This window comes from Rutidosis leptorrhynchoides, chromosome 9, assembly GCF_046630445.1.
Source record: "Rutidosis leptorrhynchoides isolate AG116_Rl617_1_P2 chromosome 9, CSIRO_AGI_Rlap_v1, whole genome shotgun sequence".
Lineage (NCBI taxonomy): Eukaryota > Viridiplantae > Streptophyta > Magnoliopsida > Asterales > Asteraceae > Rutidosis > Rutidosis leptorrhynchoides.
This window is the reverse complement of record NC_092341.1, coordinates 321,863,284-321,884,724: the sequence shown is the minus strand read 5'-3', so window position 1 is coordinate 321,884,724 and position 21,441 is coordinate 321,863,284.

The following is a 21,441-nucleotide window of genomic DNA, read 5'->3' as shown; positions in this document are numbered from 1 at the left end:
TCGACAACAACAAATAAATTACAAACCGTGTATATCAATGAGTATTGCAACGTAAACGCACGGGAGAATTAACAATACTATAACCCCAAGGTAATATTAGAAATAAATAAAATCCTCCGGAGGTAGATGAAAAAGAAGAATGACAGAGATGAAAGTTAAGAGTATATCCAGGATCAGTACTGGATGAAGCATACTGATAAATATTTTAAAGTATGAATTGAGGGAGGAAGAATAGAAGGTATGAGTTGTAAGGAAATGAAGGGAGGTGGATTTATAGTAAAAGATCCGACATAGCAATCAAAATAGATGATCGCATTTAAAGAGGATTCTAATTTCCTTGATTATCGAAGAATCAAATCTCATTATGAAGATTTTACTCCAAATCTCTTGAACTTGGAAATCAATCCTATCTACGTCAAAAGATATGAGGAATCTATACCTACTCATTTCACCCTTTGGTGATAGCCTCACTCGTACTCTTCACAAAAATCAAATTGCTTTATCAATATTACTTGATGATAATAAAACTCTAATTTCCAACTCGTATACGTCATGAAAACATTCTTATTGTCAGCCATGACCATCCCATTCAAATTTCGGGACGAAATTTATTTAACGGGTAGGTACTATAACGACCCGGATTTTTCCAATCGTTTTATACTTATGAGATTAATATTTAAATAAATTAAACCTTACCAACATGATAAGCAATCCAAATTATTGAGACTTGTGTTTTTGAAAAGAGTTTTACACAACGTTTGACCGTTCAATTTAACCGATGATATCACGAACTATATAATATACGATAATTATATGTTTGTGTATATATATGTATTTATATATATTTAACATGATCTAAGGATGGTTTAACATCTCATTGTGTACTAATGACAATGAGTTATAAGTATATTTTGAAACTACTAACTTAAGTTTTCAAAACGATAACTATACGTAACATTCTTTGATATATATACTTATAACCTATAATGCTTATACATGTATCGTATATATAATGTATTTAATTACTTTTTAAGGACTTAAATACATAAAAACAATATAAGTATATTCACAAAAGATAGCTATATTTGAATTCTCATTCCGTTTTCTCAAGATTTCTATACGTATATCTAGGGTATATGTACCCGTATCATACCCAGCTTCTATATGTATTTACTATTGGTATATACACATCAAATCAACATCCTAATCAACATTATTACTGCCCTAGATATGGGGTAACTAGAATTTATCAAGTAGCATGAATTATTAGTAAGAAAACAAAATTAGGAATCCTTTTCTTTCTTTATAAACTAAAAACGTTTTTATGAATGAACACCATTTCTTCACTCCATTTTCTCATACCTACACCCTCATTTCTCTCTCAAAATACTCCTAACTTCATACTTGATCATCTCCAAGCATTTTCTCCATCATTTAGCTTCAATTACAAGCCTTAAACACCATAAGAAAACTCTTTCAAGAACATATCAAAATAACCACCCATTTGAAGAAGTATACTTCCAACCTTTTGATCTAACTCCACCACTCTTTGATTCCAAGATTTTTTCTTATCTCTTACAGTAACTTTGTCCAAGTAACTTGAGGTAGTAACCTTGTTCATAATCTTGTTCGATTCATAATTATATAGCTATCTTATTTTATGTTGTAAAATTTTAACAACAAGAACATAGTTTGAATGATTTCAAACTTGTTTGCAAACTAAATAGATCCTTCTAATTTAACTTTTAAAACACTTCAAGACCTGTAATATATCATAATGATATGCTAACTTAACAAGATATAACTTGGTTTTACAAAGGACACCTTAAAAACTGAATCTACGTCGTCGGAGTGCAACCGGGGGCTGTTTTGGGTTGGATAATTAAAAACCATCTTGAACTTTGAATTGGAAGTTCATGTTCTGGAAAAATAATATTTCTTATTAATATGTTAACACATAAAAATTTCATGGTTTAACTCAAAGTGTAAGTATTTTTAGAAAAATGATCATTAAATGTTGTTTTTATGATGGAAAATGATCACTTTCATAAGTTTTACCAAAGTTTGACCTATAACCTGTGATTTCGAATACAAACTAAGGTATTTTCAGTTCATATTCTTAAAATTTGACTCGATCCAAGGAAGTGGCAAGTTGAACCAACAAAAACGGAGTTGTAATGAAGAAACTACGACTAAAACAAGATTGGGTATCCGAAGCTAGTTTAGCTACGAAAATATTTGGAGATAAAGTAAATTAATCATATCTTTTCTAATTAATATGATATTTTATGTATAATTACTTATGATCTGATTTTATATATTTCAGGACCACCCATAAACAACACGAGAAGATTAATCATAAGACCTCATGATTGTACGCAACACGTCATTTGACAACACGGTACTTTATGTACGCAACACGTCATTTGACAACATGGTACCATGGGTCGAGATTAATTCTGATCAATACGAATACGATGGGGTCTTTATTTATTTTATTGAGCAGCTAATTGTGGACCACTAACATCGGACTGCTAACTACGGACTAAGAAAATATTAAAAGTATTATAAGTATATATATATATATATATATATATATATATATATATATATATATATATATATATATATATATATATATATATATATATATATATATGTAACGATTACTTGAAAAGAAAATATGTTGATATATTATATATATATGGTTAGGTTCGTGATATCTATCGGAGAACAAGTCGAGTTAAATACCTTCAAGGAAAAAGTGAGTATATAGTCTCACTTTTAAACTCTAAATATTTCGGGATGAGAATACATGCATTTTATGATTTACGTTATGGACACAAGTGATAAAAAAATATATTCTACGTTGAGTTGTACCACTGGCATACTTCCCTGTAGCTTGGTAACTACTATTTACATGTGGTATTGTAAACGCGAATCCTGTTGATAGATCTATCGGGCCTGACAACCCCTACCGGACTGGACGACCAGTATTCAACGGTTGCACAGTACTTCATTTCGGTGACTACACTTGGTACAGTGTAGTGAGATTTCATAATAAAGGGAATATGCGACATTGATTAAATGTTAAGTATGGTTATCAAGTGCTCAACCACTTAGAATATTTTTATTAAAACGTTTATGTATATGAAATCTTGTGGTCTATATTTATAACGCTGCTAGCATTAAACCTATATCTCACCAACTTTATGTTGACGTTTAAAGCATGTTTATTTTCAGGTTCCTAGAAGTCTTCCGCTGTTTGAATATATGTTAGAGAAACCATGTGCATGGAGTCATACATGTTTTATTCGAGGAAGCATTGCATTCACAAAATCATCACCGTGTATTTATTTTGACTGCATTGTCAACGGAAGTATTCTTGTAAACTGTTATTTACGGTGATTGTCTACATGTAGAAATCATCAGATGTCGAAAACATTGAATTTTAAATATTCATTTTATAGTATATCTTTTCAAAAGAATGCAATGTTTATAAAATGTATCATATAGAGGTCAAATGCCTCGCGATGTAATCATATGTTATTGTATTCGTCCCTATGGATTGGGTCGGGTCGTTTCAGCATGCAGTCCCCACAAAGGTTTAAATAACAGGCCATTCCAAAACTCGATTAAAAGTTGCTTTTGTAGAAGTCAAAATATAGTGGTTGTGTAAGTGGGGTTCGATAAATCAATAAAAATATATGGCACGTCCCTTTTTCTAGTTCCATTGTCGGCCATCAATGAATAAAAAAAAAACAAATAAAGGAAACAAATGCTCAACCAGATAATCTCTCCATCATCTTAAAATCTCACTTTAAATCAAACCACAATATATGGAAAGAATTTTCTAATAGCTGCAACAGAAGAAGAATGAGCTGTTTGGGTTTTGTTTGAAGCTCGACAAAAAAAAAAAATATAGTAATAAATGTATTAGCAGCTGTAGCAAAAATAGAGTGGAGGTTTAGAGTTCACAAAGAAGAAACAGAAAGTATATTACAAGTGTGACAGTTGCTGCTGTATCGAAAGTGGTTGTATGTTGGTTGTTTTCGATTCAAAACAGAAGTTTAGAAGTGGCTGCAGTGGTAATAGTGACTATGGTGGTTATGGTTGATTGTTCAAGTCTAAAGCAGAAAGAGAAAATAAAATAGCAAGAGCAATTTACTGTCGTGTGTATGGATTCGTTAGCTACAATAGAAATCATAATGGTTTTGGTTTCGGTTTACAATCGATTGACAAGGTGTGGATGTGTAGTCCGTGGTTTCATGGATTGAAATATATATATATATATATATATATATATATATATATATATATATATATATATATATATATATATATATATATATATATATATATATATATATATATATATATATATATATATATATATATATATATATATATATATATAATGGGTTTTGGTTTGTTATATTTTAAATAGAAACAGAATCAGTTTGATGTGGGTGGTGTATGGTGATTCATGATTATGATGATCGGTGATTTGATAATTAAAGATTAAGTGAGATGGTGGTTTAAGTTTCAGTTGATCAAGTTTTTGATTTTTATTATTGATTTGCACTGAGCTAACTTATATCATGTTATAGAGTACATAATTTAACAGTACAATGGATCCTAATTGATTTATGAAGTCGACGTTTAACAATCTACAGACAAGAAGTACAAGGATTATTCGATCAGAAAGAAAAATAGAAAAAATGAATAAAGTTTGATTGGGACCTGAAACAGATTTTGTATGGACTCATATGGAAGATTCGTGGATTTTGATTCCTAATATAACAGTAGATATATGTATTTATCTGTATATAATAAATTAGATTTACTTATATCTATATGTATCAATATTAAAAAAAATCTGTTTTTATAGCGGTATGTATATTTGTAGATATAAATATAAATATAATAATAATACACTTAATAATAGTAATACAATTGATAATAATATAATAGTACTAATTATATTATATTATTACTAATGATCAATACAATAATGTTTAATAAATAATATTATTAACAACAGTAATACTAATTATAATAATGCTAATATTAATAATAACAATAATATTAATAATAACAATAATATTAATAATAACAATACTAATGATATTAATATTATTCATGATTCATGATAATATAAACGACTTAAGTGTATTTACTATCAATAATATATCAAATACTGATTTTAATGTTAATATTATTGTTAATATTAATAATGTTAATGAAGGTACTAATAATGTTGGTATTATATTTTTCATATATAGTTTAAGTAATTTAATCATATATTATTATGTTAGCTTATTATATATATACATATATTTATATTTATCTGTATACACATTCATTTATAATTAATGGTTCGTGAATCGTCGGGAATAGTCTAGGTCAAATAAATTTATGAAAAAAATTGTTCCAACATTCTGAGACTCGGTTTAATATACTTTGCTTATCATGTCGAAACCATTAAAGATCAAGTTTAAATTTGGTCAAAAATTTCCGGGTCGTCACACCAGAAGCGGCGCTCTTGTTTCCAGGAGCGGCGCTCCTGACGTATGAAGAAAAACTCCACAAAAGGCTGACCAGGAGTGGCACTCTTAGTTCAGAAGCGGCGCTCCTGTACCTGGAAAAATGTTGTTTCTGAATTTTAACAAGTGCATGAACCAAACTTCAAACAAACACAACTAATGAATCGTAAACATTCAAGATACGTATCTTATATCGTTGGAAAGGTATTTTGACAAGGAAAACGACTAAGCACATATCATCAATCAAGTTCATCATTTACAACAACAATATTCTCGTCGAATGATCGTTAAAAGTCCATTATCAAAGTTTCAAGTTCGTAAAACGCATTTCATGATTCGGGAACCTACTACACACATATAATATGCCATTTCGTAGGTAATTACACATACAATATAACTAAACACTTACAAATAACATTGCAAAGCATTTAATGCATCAAAAATTCATTTTAAGATCTAGTAAACCCTAACCAAGAATCACAAAATCAATAATCACGTTAATGTAAGGTTTTCATGTCATCTAACATACCAAAACAAAGCTAACGATGCTAGCAACACTTTTAACACACAAGGTTTAACATCTAAACACATTTAATCATCCAAAATCAAAGAGTTAACTAACCCATTTCAAGTGTTCATGCTAGTTACACCAAATAACAAGATCGAGCATACAAATTACATACACGACATCACAATGAGCCATAGACACTAACTAACACCATTTCAAGTCAAAAACACTAAGAACATGAAATCTAGAGTTTTATAAAAGTTACTCAAACGAGATGAAATTAGTATCAAGTTGTAGACGAAGATGCAAGAATTTCAAATATGCAATTTGTTTTGATGTTAGCTTCTTGATTTGGATTTAGATGATGAATTAAAGATTTGGGTGAAATGGGTGTTCTTGCAACTAGAGAGAAAAAAGAGAAAGAGAGAAAGATGGGTGAATGGAATGAGTGGTGGTGGTGGTGGTGGGTTGACTAGTTGACTTAGTCAACTAGTTTGCCCACTTGGCAAGTTTAGTCCCTCGAGTTTAAAAGCGGGTGTGTGAATTAACCGAACGAAATATTTTAAATACGCTAGGGTAACGAAAGATATTACAATTAAATAACGGAAAAATATTAAAACGCTTGTCAACGAACGATACGAATTTAGATAACGAAGGTATTATCTTAAAAAAAGACGGCGTTAAAATAAATTAACGAAAAAATGCGGGATGTTACAACTGAAATCTTGTGGTCCACCTTTATATATACAGATTATGCGCAACATTAAAACTATGAACTCACCAGTCTTTGTGTTGACACTTTTAGCATTTTATTCTCAGGTCCCTAGAAGTCTTCCGCTGTTTGCTTATACGTTATACAAGCTATGTGCATGGAGTCATACATGCTTTATTCGAGAAAACTTTGCATTCAAAAAATCATCACCATGTATCTTATTTTGACTATATTGTCAACGGATGTATTATTGTAAACTATTAGTTACGGTGATTGTCTATATGTAGAAATCATCAGATGTCAAAAACTTTGAATATAAATATTCATTTATGGTGTGCATTTTTACAAGAATGCAATGTTTACAAAACGTATCATATAGAGGTCAATACCTCGCAATGAAATCGATGAATGATGTACTACATCTAAAGGGATTTGGACGGGTCATCACACCTAACTTCCACCATCCGTTATGATGAAGCTTTTTTTTTTTTTTTTTTTTTGTATTCCTAACTCTTATACTCCATATTTGATATTTGAAATGAAATGGTGTCCTTTATCACGAAGCTTTTATGTATTTCTAACTTTTTAATTAGGTCTTGACATGTCTTATTAATGCTTTTTATTATGTAATTACTGAACTAGAAAACGAGGGAAGTCATGTTATATGAGATGGAGTAATGTGACATCCTAATTTTTGATTTATAATTCAGTTGAGGCGTGTGCCGCGCACCTATTTAGCATGTCGCGCCATTGTGCAGACGGGCCTGCTGTGATATTTTGAGATATTTTTTAAGGGTAAATGGGTCTTTTCACCAGAAGTCGTATAACTGGTAGCAAAAGGGTGTTTGCAGTCTTAGTTCCACTTTACACTTCCAGAAAACATTAGAGAGAGGGGTTCTTCTTGGATTCTAGAGTAAGAGAGCTCACAAATTGGAAGAATATTCAAGGTGCTAGTGCATGTGTTTTGGAAGTAATCATCGACCAAACTAGAGTGTGTTGCTACTGAAATTGGGCCCTTGTTTCCAAGTCTTCAAGTAGTAAGAACCCAAATTGTGTTTGTGATTTTAATTTGAGGATTTAGGGTTTTGGGTTGAAATTGGGGGTGTATGATCCAAACCTAGTATTTAACCCAAGTATTATTATTTTTAAAATTGAGAATTTCTTATGGCGTAAGTGGAATTAGGGTTCTTGAGTCATTTATGAGAATCTTGTGAATTGGAAAGTTTGGGTTGAACCTTTGTTGCAAGCATGGGTTGGAAAGAGTATAATTGGGTTGATTGTGAGTGAATTCGGTTAAAGTAAATAAATGTGAATATTGGATCTTGCTTCTATGATTGAACACTTAGCTTTTGTGTTTTGGAAAATTGAGTTAGAAAGTTTGGTTGAAGGTTGGGGGTGACAATATGGGTCACCTTCAACCACTTAGGGTTATGTGATGACCCGGAAATTTCTGACCAAATTTAAACTTAATCTTTGTATGATTAACATTTTCGACACGATAAGCAAAGTCTGTAAAACTGAATCTCAAAATTTTTGAACTACTTTTATATATTTAAATACCTTTCAGTTGTTTTCGACGATTCGCGAACAATTATATGTAAATAGATACATATATACTATAACTTGAAAAGGTAACAATGTATTAATTATTTGATACCGTACATTAAACTTATTGGTTTAAATATCTATTTGAATATATATGATAAGTTGAAATATTTATTATTAAAATTTATTTATAAATAACTTCCAATGTGTATTTAAAAACTGATTTATATATATTAAAAAGATATATACATATATATAATTTCAAGTTATTTAGTAAACGATAGTAACATTTTCAAATTGCTACAGTACCCAAAATGCTACAGTGTTTTTGAAAATCACTATTTGCTACAGTGAAATTGACTTTGCTACAGTGGTATATTTTATGGATGATTTAAGACTATATTTTGACAAAGGTACGATTCACGAAACGTAAAGTACAAGTTTTCTCAGCGTACGAAAGGGCGTTCGAAAAACCGGAACCGGGACATAAGTCGAGTGACAACGTACGACTTATCGGAACAAAAATTACAAGCCAACTATGCACGTGAATTTAATATAATATATAATTAATTAATTTAAATTATATATATTATATTTATATTTTATTATGTCGACAAATGTTAGGACAAAAACATGTGGGCTGGAAAAATAGGGCCATGCGATCGCATGGACTGTGGCCTTCAAACCCATGCGATCGCATGGGAGGTCTGGTCAGGCGAGGTCTATAAATTTCATCGATTTCAGCTCAGTTTACACACATATATATTCATCTTACTCCGTATTTTTATTATTATTATTATTATTAATATTATTATTATTATTATTATTATTATTATTATTATTATTATTATTATTATTATTAAGATTAATATTATTATTAATCTAATTATTATTAGTATTATACCTAAAATACTACGACGAGGTCATGAGCGTGTCACTTTCAAAATATGTTTTCAAGCGGGATAGAGTTAAGGAAATTATGGGTTATTGCCATGGAGGTTATGGGTAATGTTCGGGGATATATTTATGAATCAAATCTAGTGTTTATTATCTCCGTTACGTCTACGTACTTTTCTACAATATTGATATTTTGAGATCTACAGTTATTTGGTAATCCGTGTTTCGATCACATTTTGGTGAACGACTTTATATGCTGCTAAGGTGAGTTTCATATGATCCCTTTTACCCTTTACATTTTTGGGCTGAGAATACATGCAAATGCTTTATTAACTGATTTACAATATTTATATGTGTGAGTTTCATATGATCCCTTTTACCCTTTACATTTTTGGGCTGAGAATACATGCAAATGCTTTATTAACTGATTTACAATATTTATATGTGTGAGTTTCATATGATCCCTTTTACCCTTTACATTTTTGGGCTGAGAATACATGCAAATGCTTTATTAACTGATTTACAATATTTATATGTGTGAGTTTCATATGCTCCCTTTTTAATTGCTTTTGAAATCTATATTTTTGGGCTGAGAATACATGCACTTTATTTTAAACACAATGGATACAAGTACATACTAAATTCTACACTGAGTTTGAACCGAAAATCCCTTAGCTTTGGTAACTAGTAACTGCCAGTTATAAGAACTGGTGGGCGCGAGTAGTAGTATATGGATCCATAGGGCTTGATATCCCCGTTCGAGCTAGAGCACTAGCCTTTTAACGGACGTATGCTATTTGAGAAGCGTACACGTTGGTTTGCGTGTATTATTAAGATGATTATACAAAGGGTACAAATTATATATACGTTAAGTTTAGTTACCAGGGTGCTCAATTTCGTAGAATATTTTGATAAACGTTTCTGGATGAAACAACTGAAATCTTGTGATCCACCTTTATATGCAGATTATACGAAACATTAAAACTATGAACTCACCAACCTTTGTGTTGACACTTTTTAGCATGTTTATTCTCAGGTTTCCTAGAAGTCTTCCGCTGTTTGCTTAGATGTTAGACAAGCTATGTGCATGGAGTTTTACATGACATATTTTTCAAGGAAACGTTGCATTCACCAAATCATCACCATGTATCTTATTTTGACTGCATTGTCAACGGAAGTACTATTGTAAACTATTATTTATGGTGATTGTCTATATGTAGAAATCATCAGATGTCGAAAACCTTTGATTTAAATATTCATTTATGGTATGCCTTTTCAAAAGAATGCAATGTTTATAAAACGTATCATATAGAGGTCAAATACCTCGCAATGAAATCAATGAATGACGTGTTCGTCCATATGAATTTGGAGCGATCGTCATAGGTTATGGGTTAGTTCTAAATGTAAGGGAATTGACGTGTGTTGTTGTGTATTTGAAATTGTTGTTAGGTGGTGCTAAGGAGTTATAGTTCTACCTATCCCTTTCCGAGTGTCGTCTTCTTCAAGGTGAGTATTTAGTTATTGGGATTACTTTCGGAAAACGGTCTCATATTGACGGATAGCACCCGTGCAAGAGTCTAAGTGAAATCGTTGGGTTCCCGAAAGTATCTTTTACCTCTTACTTGTGTTATTCTTGATTTTGTTGTGTTAAACAAGTTCAAAGGGTGAACTCAAAATAATAGCGAGGGGTTAACTTATGTGGGATTGGCAATGTTTTGGATTAATTGCCAATGTGGTCTATCTTGACTTTAGTTCGAGTTAGTAATCATTGATGGAAATTCAGATATCCTAGATTGTGGGTGTGTAAGTTGTTATTGTGTGATGTGTTTATTCTTATCATTAATGTGTTTGTTAATGCTAGTACTCACTAAGCTTTGTAGCTTACTCTTATATTGTGTTATGAGTGTAGGTCCAAGTGGTAGTAAAGTGCATATGGAAGGGAAACACCCGACAAAGGACTAGAGATAAGAAGATAGTGGTAAGTGGATTGTTCTAAACTCTTACCACCGTGAAGTCCCAACCGCTTGAACGTTATCGCTCTTGTGTGGTGTAAATTTTGAATATATTTTAGGTGTCATTATTTTATGTTAAAAAGAAATGTGTAATGTGATTTAAAATCTTTGGTTCAAGAGTAATGGGTCATTAAGGACCCAAGTGTGTGTTCTTTGTGGTGTTTTATCGGAACACGTATATTTTGTGATGTAAACAATGTTTCATTATGGTAATTAATTGTTGGAAACTGTTTTGGTACAAGTTGTAATGTTTAAATGGGTTAAAATACAAAATTGTTAAGGTGCAGGCCTGGCATGTTATGGGGCACGCCGCGCAAAAAGGTCGCGCACCGCGCTGTATAGGGATTTTAAATCCCGAAGCAAAACTTGTTTTTGAGTATCAGGTGTGGTGGTTTGGTGCGCCGCGCAGTATGTGAAATGTCCCGTTCTTATTGATTAAAAACGTTCCATATTAATTGATTTCGTTGCGAGGTTTTGACCTCTATATGAGACGTTTTTCAAAGACTGCATTCATTTTTAAAACAAACCATAACCTTTATTTCATTGATAAAGGTTTTAAAAAAAAACTTTACGTAGATTATCAAATAATGATAATCTAAAATATCCTGTTTACACACGACCATTACATAATGGTTTACAACACAAATATGTTACAACAAAATAAGTTTCTTGAATGCAGTTTTTACACAATATCATACAAGCATGGACTCCAAATCTCGTCCTTATTTAAGTATGCGACAGCGGAAGCTCTTAATAATCACCTGAGAATAAACATGCTTAAAACGTCAACAAAAATGTTGGTGAGTTATAGGTTTAACCTATATATATCAAATCATAATAATAGACCACAAGATTTCATATTTCAATACACATCCCATACATAGAGATAAAAATCATTCATATAGTGAACACCTGGTAACCGACATTAACAAGATGCATATATAAGAATATCCCCATCATTCCGGGACACCCTTCGGATATGATATAAATTTCGAAGTACTAAAGCATCCGGTACTTTGGATGGGGTTTGTTAAGCCCAATAGATCTATCTTTAGGATTCGCGTCAATTAGGGTGTCTGTTCCCTAATTCTTAGATTACCAGACTTAATAAAAAGGGGCATATTCGATTTCGATAATTCAACCATAGAATGTAGTTTCACGTACTTGTGTCTATTTTGTAAATCATTTATAAAACCTGCATGTATTCTCATCCCAAAAATATTAGATTTTAAAAGTGGGACTATAACTCACTTTCACAGATTTTTACTTCGTCGGGAAGTAAGACTTGGCCACTGGTTGATTCACGAACCTACAACAATATATACATATATATCAAAGTATGTTCAAAATATATTTACAACACTTTTAATATATTTTGATGTTTTAAGTTTATTAAGTCAGCTGTCCTCGTTAGTAACCTACAACTAGTTGTCCACAGTTAGATGTACAGAAATAAATCGATAAATATTATCTTGAATCAATCCACGACCCAGTGTATACGTATCTCAGTATTGATCACAACTCAAACTATATATATTTTGGAATCAACCTCAACCCTGTATAGCTAACTCCAACATTCACATATAGAGTGTCTATGGTTGTTCCGAAATATATATAGATGTGTCGACATGATAGGTCGAAACATTGTATACGTGTCTATGGTATCTCAAGATTACATAATATACAATACAAGTTGATTAAGTTATGGTTGGAATAGATTTGTTACCAATTTTCACGTAGCTAAAATGAGAAAAATTATCCAATCTTGTTTTACCCATAACTTCTTCATTTTAAATCCGTTTTGAGTGAATCAAATTGCTATGGTTTCATATTGAACTCTATTTTATGAATATAAACATAAAAGTATAGGTTTATAGTCGGAAAAATAAGTTACAAGTCGTTTTTGTAAAGGTAGTCATTTCAGTCGAAAGAACGACGTCTAGATGACCATTTTAGAAAACATACTTCCACTTTGAGTTTAATCATAATTTTTGGATATAGTTTCATGTTCATAATAAAAATCATTTTCTAAGAATAACAACTTTTAAATCAAAGTTTATCATAGTTTTTAATTAACTAACCCAAAACAGCCCTCGGTGTTACTACGACGGCGTAAATCCGGTTTTACGGTGTTTTTCGTGTTTCCAGGTTTTAAATCATTAAGTTAGCATATCATATAGATATAGAACATGTGTTTAGTTGATTTTAAAAGTCAAGTTAGAAGGATTAACTTTTGTTTGCGAACAAGTTTAGAATTAACTAAACTATGTTCTAGTGATTACAAGTTTAAACCTTCGAATAAGATAGCTTTATATGTATGAATCGAATGATGTTATGAACATCATTACTACCTTAATTTCCTTGGATAAACCTACTGGAAAAGAGAAAAATGGATCTAGCTTCAACGGATCCTTGGATGGCTCGAAGTTCTTGAAGCAGAATCATGACACGAAAACAAGTTCAAGTAAGATCATCACTTGAAATAAGATTGTTATAGTTATAGAAATTGAACCAAAGTTTGAATATGATTATTACCTTGTATTAGAATGATAACCTACTGTAAGAAACAAAGATTTCTTGAGGTTGGATGATCACCTTACAAGATTGGAAGTGAACTAGCAAACTTGAAAGTATTCTTGATTTTATGAAACTAGAACTTTTGGAATTTATGAAGAACACTTAGAACTTGAAGATAGAACTTGAGAGAGATCAATTAGATGAAGAAAATTGAAGAATGAAAGTGTTTGTAGGTGTTTTTGGTCGTTGGTGTATGGATTAGATATAAAGGATATGTAATTTTGTTTTCATGTAAATAAGTCATGAATGATTACTCATATTTTTGTAATTTTATGAGATATTTCATGCTAGTTGCCAAATGATGGTTCCCACATGTGTTAGGTGACTCACATGGGCTGCTAAGAGCTGATCATTGGAGTGTATATACCAATAGTACATACATCTAAAAGCTGTGTATTGTACGAGTACGAATACGGGTGCATACGAGTAGAATTGTTGATGAAACTGAACGAGGATGTAATTGTAAGCATTTTTGTTAAGTAGAAGTATTTTGATAAGTGTATTGAAGTCTTTCAAAAGTGTATAAATACATATTAAAACACTACATGTATATACATTTTAACTGAGTCGTTAAGTCATCGTTAGTCGTTACATGTAAGTGTTGTTTTGAAACCTTTAGGTTAACGATCTTGTTAAATGTTGTTAACCCAATGTTTATAATATCAAATGAGATTTTAAATTATTATATTATCATGATATTATCATGTATGAATATCTCTTAATATGATATATATACATTAAATGTCTTTACAACGATAATCGTTACATATATGTCTCGTTTAAAAATCATTAAGTTAGTAGTCTTGTTTTTACATATGTAGTTCATTGTTAATATACTATATGATATGTTTTCTTATCATAGTATCATGTTAAATATATATATATCCATTTATATGTCATCATATAGTTTTTACAAGTTTTAACGTTCGTGAATCACCGATCAACTTGGGTGGTCAATTGTCTATATGAAACATATTTCAATTAATCAAGTCTTAACAAGTTTGATTGCTTAACATGTTGGAAACATTTAATCATGTAAATATCAATCTCAATTAATATATATAAACATGGAAAAGTTCGGGTCACTACAGTACCTACTCGTTAAATAAATTTCGTCCCGAAATTTTAAGCTGTTGAAGGTGTTGACGAATCTTCTGGAAATAGATGCGGGTATTTCTTCTTCATCTGATCTTCACGCTCCCAGGTGAACTCGGGTCCTCTACGAGCATTCCATCGAACCTTAACAATTGGTATCTTATTTTGCTTAAGTCTTTTAACCTCACGATCCATTATTTCGACGGGTTCTTCGATGAATTGAAGTTTTTCGTTGATTTGGATTTCATCTAACGGAATAGTGAGATCTTCTTTAGCAAAACATTTCTTTAAATTTGAGACGTGGAAAGTGTTATGTACAGCCGCGAGTTGTTGAGGTAACTCTAGTCGGTAAGCTACTGGTCCGACACGATCAATAATCTTGAATGGTCCAATATACCTTGGATTTAATTTCCCTCGTTTACCAAATCGAACAACGCCTTTCCAAGGTGCAACTTTAAGCATGACCATCTCTCCAATTTCAAATTCTATATCTTTTATTTTAATGTCAGCGTAGCTCTTTTGTCGACTTTGGGCGGTTTTCAACCGTTGTTGAATTTGGATGATCTTCTCGGTAGTTTCTTGTATAATCTCCGGACCCGTAATCTGTCTATCCCCCACTTCACTCCAACAAATCGGAGACCTGCACTTTCTACCATAAAGTGCTTCAAACGGCGCCATCTCAATGCTTGAATGGTAGCTGTTGTTGTAGGAAAATTCTGCTAACGGTAGATGTCGATCCCAACTGTTTCCGAAATCAATAACACATGCTCGTAGCATGTCTTCAAGCATTTGTATCGTCCTTTCGCTCTGCCCATCAGTTTGTGGATGATAGGCAGTACTCATGTCTAGACGAGTTCCTAATGCTTGCTGTAATGTCTGCCAGAATCTTGAAATAAATCTGCCATCCCTATCAGAGATAATAGAGATTGGTATTCCATGTCTGGAGATGACTTCCTTCAAATACAGTCGTGCTAACTTCTCCATCTTGTCATCTTCTCTTATTGGCAAGAAGTGTGCTGATTTGGTGAGACGGTCAACTATTACCCAAATAGTATCAAAACCACTTGCAGTCCTTGGCAATTTAGTGATGAAATCCATGGTAATGTTTTCCCATTTCCATTCCGGGATTTCGGGTTGTTGAAGTAGACCTGATGGTTTCTGATGCTCAGCTTTGACCTTAGAACACATCAAACATTCTCCTACGTATTTAGCAACATCGGCTTTCATACCCGGCCACCAAAAATGTTTCTTGAGATCCTTGTACATCTTCCCCGTTCCAGGATGTATTGAGTATCTGGTTTTATGAGCTTCTCTAAGTACCATTTCTCTCATATCTCCAAATTTTGGTACCCAAATCCTTTCAGCCCTATACCGGGTTCCGTCTTCCCGAATATTAAGATGCTTCTCCGATCCTTTGGGTATTTCATCCTTTAAATTTCCCTCTTTTAAAACTCCTTGTTGCGCCTCCTTTATTTGAGTAGTAATGTTATTATGAATCATTATATTCATAGATTTTACTCGAATGGGTTCTCTGTCCTTCCTGCTCAAGGCATCGGCTACCACATTTGCCTTCCCCGGGTGGTAACGAATCTCAAAGTCGTAATCATTCAATAATTCAATCCACCTACGCTGCCTCATATTCAGTTGTTTCTGATTAAATATGTGTTGAAAACTTTTGTGGTCGGTATATATAATACTTTTGACCCCATATAAGTAGTGCCTCCAAGTCTTTAATGCAAAAACAACTGCGCCTAATTCCAAATCATGCGTCGTATAATTTTGTTCGTGAATCTTCAATTGTCTAGACGCATAAGCAATCACCTTCGTTCGTTGCATTAATACACAACCGAGACCTTGCTTTGATGCATCACAATAAATCACAAAATCATCATTCCCTTCAGGCAATGACAATATAGGTGCCGTAGTTAGCTTTTTCTTCAATAACTGAAACGCTTTCTCTTGTTCATCATTCCATTCAAATTTCTTCCCTTTATGCGTTAATGCAGTCAAGGGTTTTGCTATTCTGGAAAAGTCCTGGATGAACCTTCTGTAGTAACCAGCTAGTCCTAAAAACTGGCGTATGTGTTTCGGAGTTTTCGGGGTTTCCCACTTTTCAACAGTTTCTATCTTTGCCGGATCCACCTTAATACCTTCTTTGTTCACTATGTGACCGAGGAATTGAACTTCTTCCAACCAAAATGCACACTTTGAAAACTTAGCGTACAATTCTTCCTTCCTCAATACTTCTAACACCTTTCTCAAATGTTCACCGTGTTCTTGGTCATTCTTTGAGTAAATAAGTATGTCATCAATGAAAACAATGACAAACTTGTCAAGGTATGGTCCACACACTCGGTTCATAAGGTCCATGAACACAGCTGGTGCATTAGTTAAACCAAACGGCATGACCATAAACTCGTAATGACCGTAACGTGTTCTGAAAGCAGTCTTTGGAATATCATCTTCTTTCACCCGCATTTGATGATACCCGGAACGTAAGTCAATCTTTGAATAAACAGACGAGCCTTGTAGTTGATCAAATAAGTCATCGATTCTCGGTAGTGGGTAGCGGTTCTTAATGGTAAGTTTGTTCAACTCTCGGTAGTCGATACACAACCTGAATGTACCATCTTTCTTCTTGACAAACAAAACAGGAGCTCCCCACGGTGATGTGCTTGGTCGAATGAAACCACGCTCTAAAAGTTCTTGTAATTGGCTTTGTAGTTCTTTCATCTCGCTGGGTGCGAGTCTGTAAGGAGCACGAGCTATTGGTGCAGCTCCTGGTACAAGATCTATTTGAAATTCAACGGATCGATGTGGGGGTAATCCCGGTAATTCTTTCGGAAATACATCGGGAAATTCTTTTGCGACGGGAACATCATTGATGCTCTTTTCTTCAGTTTGTACTTTCTCGACGTGTGCTAGAACAGCATAGCAACCTTTTCTTATTAGTTTTTGTGCCTTCAAATTACTAATAAGATGTAGCTTCGTGTTGCCCTTTTCTCCGTACACCATTAAGGGTTTTCCTTTTTCTCGTATAATGCGAATTGCATTTTTGTAACAAACGATCTCTGCTTTCACTTCTTTCAACCAGTCCATACCGATTATCACATCAAAACTCCCTAACTCTACTGGTATCAAATCAATCTTAAATGTTTCGCTAACCAGTTTAATTTCTCGATTCCGACATATATTATCTGCTGAAATTAATTTACCATTTGCTAATTCGAGTAAAAATTTACTATCCAAAGGCGTCAATGGACAACTTAATTTAGCACAAAAATCTCTACTCATATAGCTTCTATCCGCACCCGAATCAAATAAAACGTAAGCAGATTTATTGTCAATAAGAAACGTACCCGTAACAAGCTCCGGGTCTTCCTGTGCCTCTGCCGCATTAATATTGAAAACTCTTCCACGGCCTTGTCCATTCGTGTTCTCCTGGTTCGGGCAATTTCTAATAATGTGGCCCGGTTTTCCACATTTATAACAAACTACATTGGCATAACTTGCTCCGACACTACTTGCTCCGCCATTACTCGTTCCGACACCATTTGTTCCTTTCGTTCTATTAACCCCTGGTCCGTAGACCTCACACTTCGCCGCGCTATGACCATTTCTTTTACACTTGTTGCAAAATTTGGTGCAGAACCCCGAGTGATTCTTTTCACACCTTTGGCATAGCTGCTTCTGATTGTTGTTGTTGTTGCGGTTATTATTGTTGTTGGGATGATTGTTGTAGTTGCTGTTGTTGTTGTTGTTGTTGTTGGGCCGTTTGTTGTAGTTGCGATTGATGTTGCGATTGTTGGGATAATTGTTGCGATTATTGTTGTAATTGTTGTTGTTGTTGTATTGGTGATTCTTATCACCGTTTTCCTCCCACTTTCTTTTGACTTGCTTCACATTGGCCTCTTCAGCAGTCTGTTCTTTAATTCTTTCTTCAATCTGGTTCACTAGTTTGTGAGCCATTCTACATGCCTGTTGTATGGAGGCGGGCTCGTGTGAACTTATATCTTCTTGGATTCTTTCCGGTAATCCTTTCACAAACGCGTCGATCTTCTCTTCCTCATCTTCGAATGCTCCCGGACACAATAGGCACAATTCTGTGAATCGTCTTTCGTACGTGGTAATATCAAATCCTTGGGTTCGTAACCCTCTAAGTTCTGTCTTGAGCTTATTGACCTCGGTTCTGGGACGGTACTTCTCGTTCATCAAGTGCTTGAATGCTGACCATGGTAGTGCGTACGCATCGTCTTGTCCCACTTGCTCTAGATAGGTATTCCACCATGTTAACGCAGAACCTGTGAAGGTATGCGTAGCGTACTTTACTTTGTCCTCTTCAGTACACTTACTTATGGCAAACACCGATTCGACCTTCTCGGTCCACCGTTTCAATCCGATCGGTCCTTCGGTTCCATCAAATTCCAAAGGTTTGCAGGCAGTGAATTCTTTGTAGGTGCATCCTACACGATTTCCTGTACTGCTAGATCCAAGGTTATTGTTGGTATGTAGCGCAGCCTGTACTGCGGCTATGTTTGAAGCTAGAAAAATACGGAATTCCTCTTCATTCATATTCACGGTGTGTCGAGTAGTCGGTGCCATTTCCTTCAAAATAGTTAAATGGAACAAGTTAATCATACAGAATATTAAGAGTAGTTAATAGTATTTCGTAGCATAATATGAACTCATTTATAAAAGCTTTTTCTTCATATTAGCGTTTTATAAGTTTAAATTCGGGTAGTACCTACCCGTTAAGTTCATACTTAGTAGCTAATATACAATTCAACTACTACAATTCTATATGAAAAACTGATTATAATAATATTTCACGTTCAAACTTTTATACAATATTTTACAAACTTACAATACCGCTTATTTTACATAAAGCATGAAATATAGCACACAATAACTTTGATACAAGATAGTTGTGAAGACAATTCTAGCTAGTACACAAGTCGTTCAGCAAAGGCAATAAAGACACGTAATTCATACGTCCAGAAACAAGTCATGCATTCTGGTTTTACTAGGACTACTTCCCATCCTTGGTCTTGTGCAACATAACCGTTATGGCCGTTGATAAGACAGCGTGTTGTAACTGTAGTGACCCGAACTTTTCCATGTTTATATATAGTAATTGAGATTGATATTTACATGATTAAATGTTTCCAACATGTTAAGCAATCAAACTTGTTAAGACTTGATTAATTGAAATATGTTTCATATAGACAATTGACCACCCAAGTTGATCGGTGGTTCACGAACGTTAAAACTTGTAAAAACTATATGATGACATATATATGGATATATATATATATATAGTTAACATGATACTATGATAAGAAAACATATCATAAAGTATATTAACAATGAACTACATATGTAAAAACAAGACTACTAACTTAATGATTTTTAAACGAGACATATATGTAACGATTATCGTTGTAAAGACATTTAATGTATATATATCATATTAAGAGATATTCATACATGATAATATCATGATAATATAATAATTTAAAATCTCATTTGATATTATAAACATTGGGTTAACAACATTTAACAAGATCGTTAACCTAAAGGTTTCAAAACAACACTTACATGTAACGACTAACGATGACTTAACGACTCAGTTAAAATGTATATACATGTAGTGTTTTAATATGTATTTATACACTTTTGAAAGACTTCAATACACTTATCAAAATACTTCTACTTAACAAAAATGCTTACAATTACATCCTCGTTCAGTTTCATCAACAATTCTACTCGTATGCACCCGTATTCGTACTCGTACAATACACAGCTTTTAGATGTATGTACTATTGGTATATACACTCCAATGATCAGCTCTTAGCAGCCCATGTGAGTCACCTAACACATGTGGGAACCATCATTTGGCAACTAGCATGAAATATCTCATAAAATTACAAAAATATGAGTAATCATTCATGACTTATTTACATGAAAACAAAATTACATATCCTTTATATCTAATCCATACACCAACGACCAAAAACACCTACAAACACTTTCATTCTTCAATTTTCTTCATCTAATTGATCTCTCTCAAGTTCTATCTTCAAGTTCTAAGTGTTCTTCATAAATTCCAAAAGTTCTAGTTTCATAAAATCAAGAATACTTTCAAGTTTGCTAGCTCACTTCCAATCTTGTAAGGTGATCATCCAACCTCAAGAAATCTTTGTTTCTTACAGTAGGTTATCATTCTAATACAAGGTAATAATCATATTCAAACTTTGGTTCAATTTCTATAACTATAACAATCTTATTTCAAGTGATGATCTTACTTGAACTTGTTTTCGTGTCATGATTCTGCTTCAAGAACTTCGAGCCATCCAAGGATCCATTGAAGCTAGATCCATTTTTCTCTTTTCCAGTAGGTTTATCCAAGGAAATTAAGGTAGTAATGATGTTCATAACATCATTCGATTCATACATATAAAGCTATCTTATTCGAAGGTTTAAACTTGTAATCACTAGAACATAGTTTAGTTAATTCTAAACTTGTTCGCAAACAAAAGTTAATCCTTC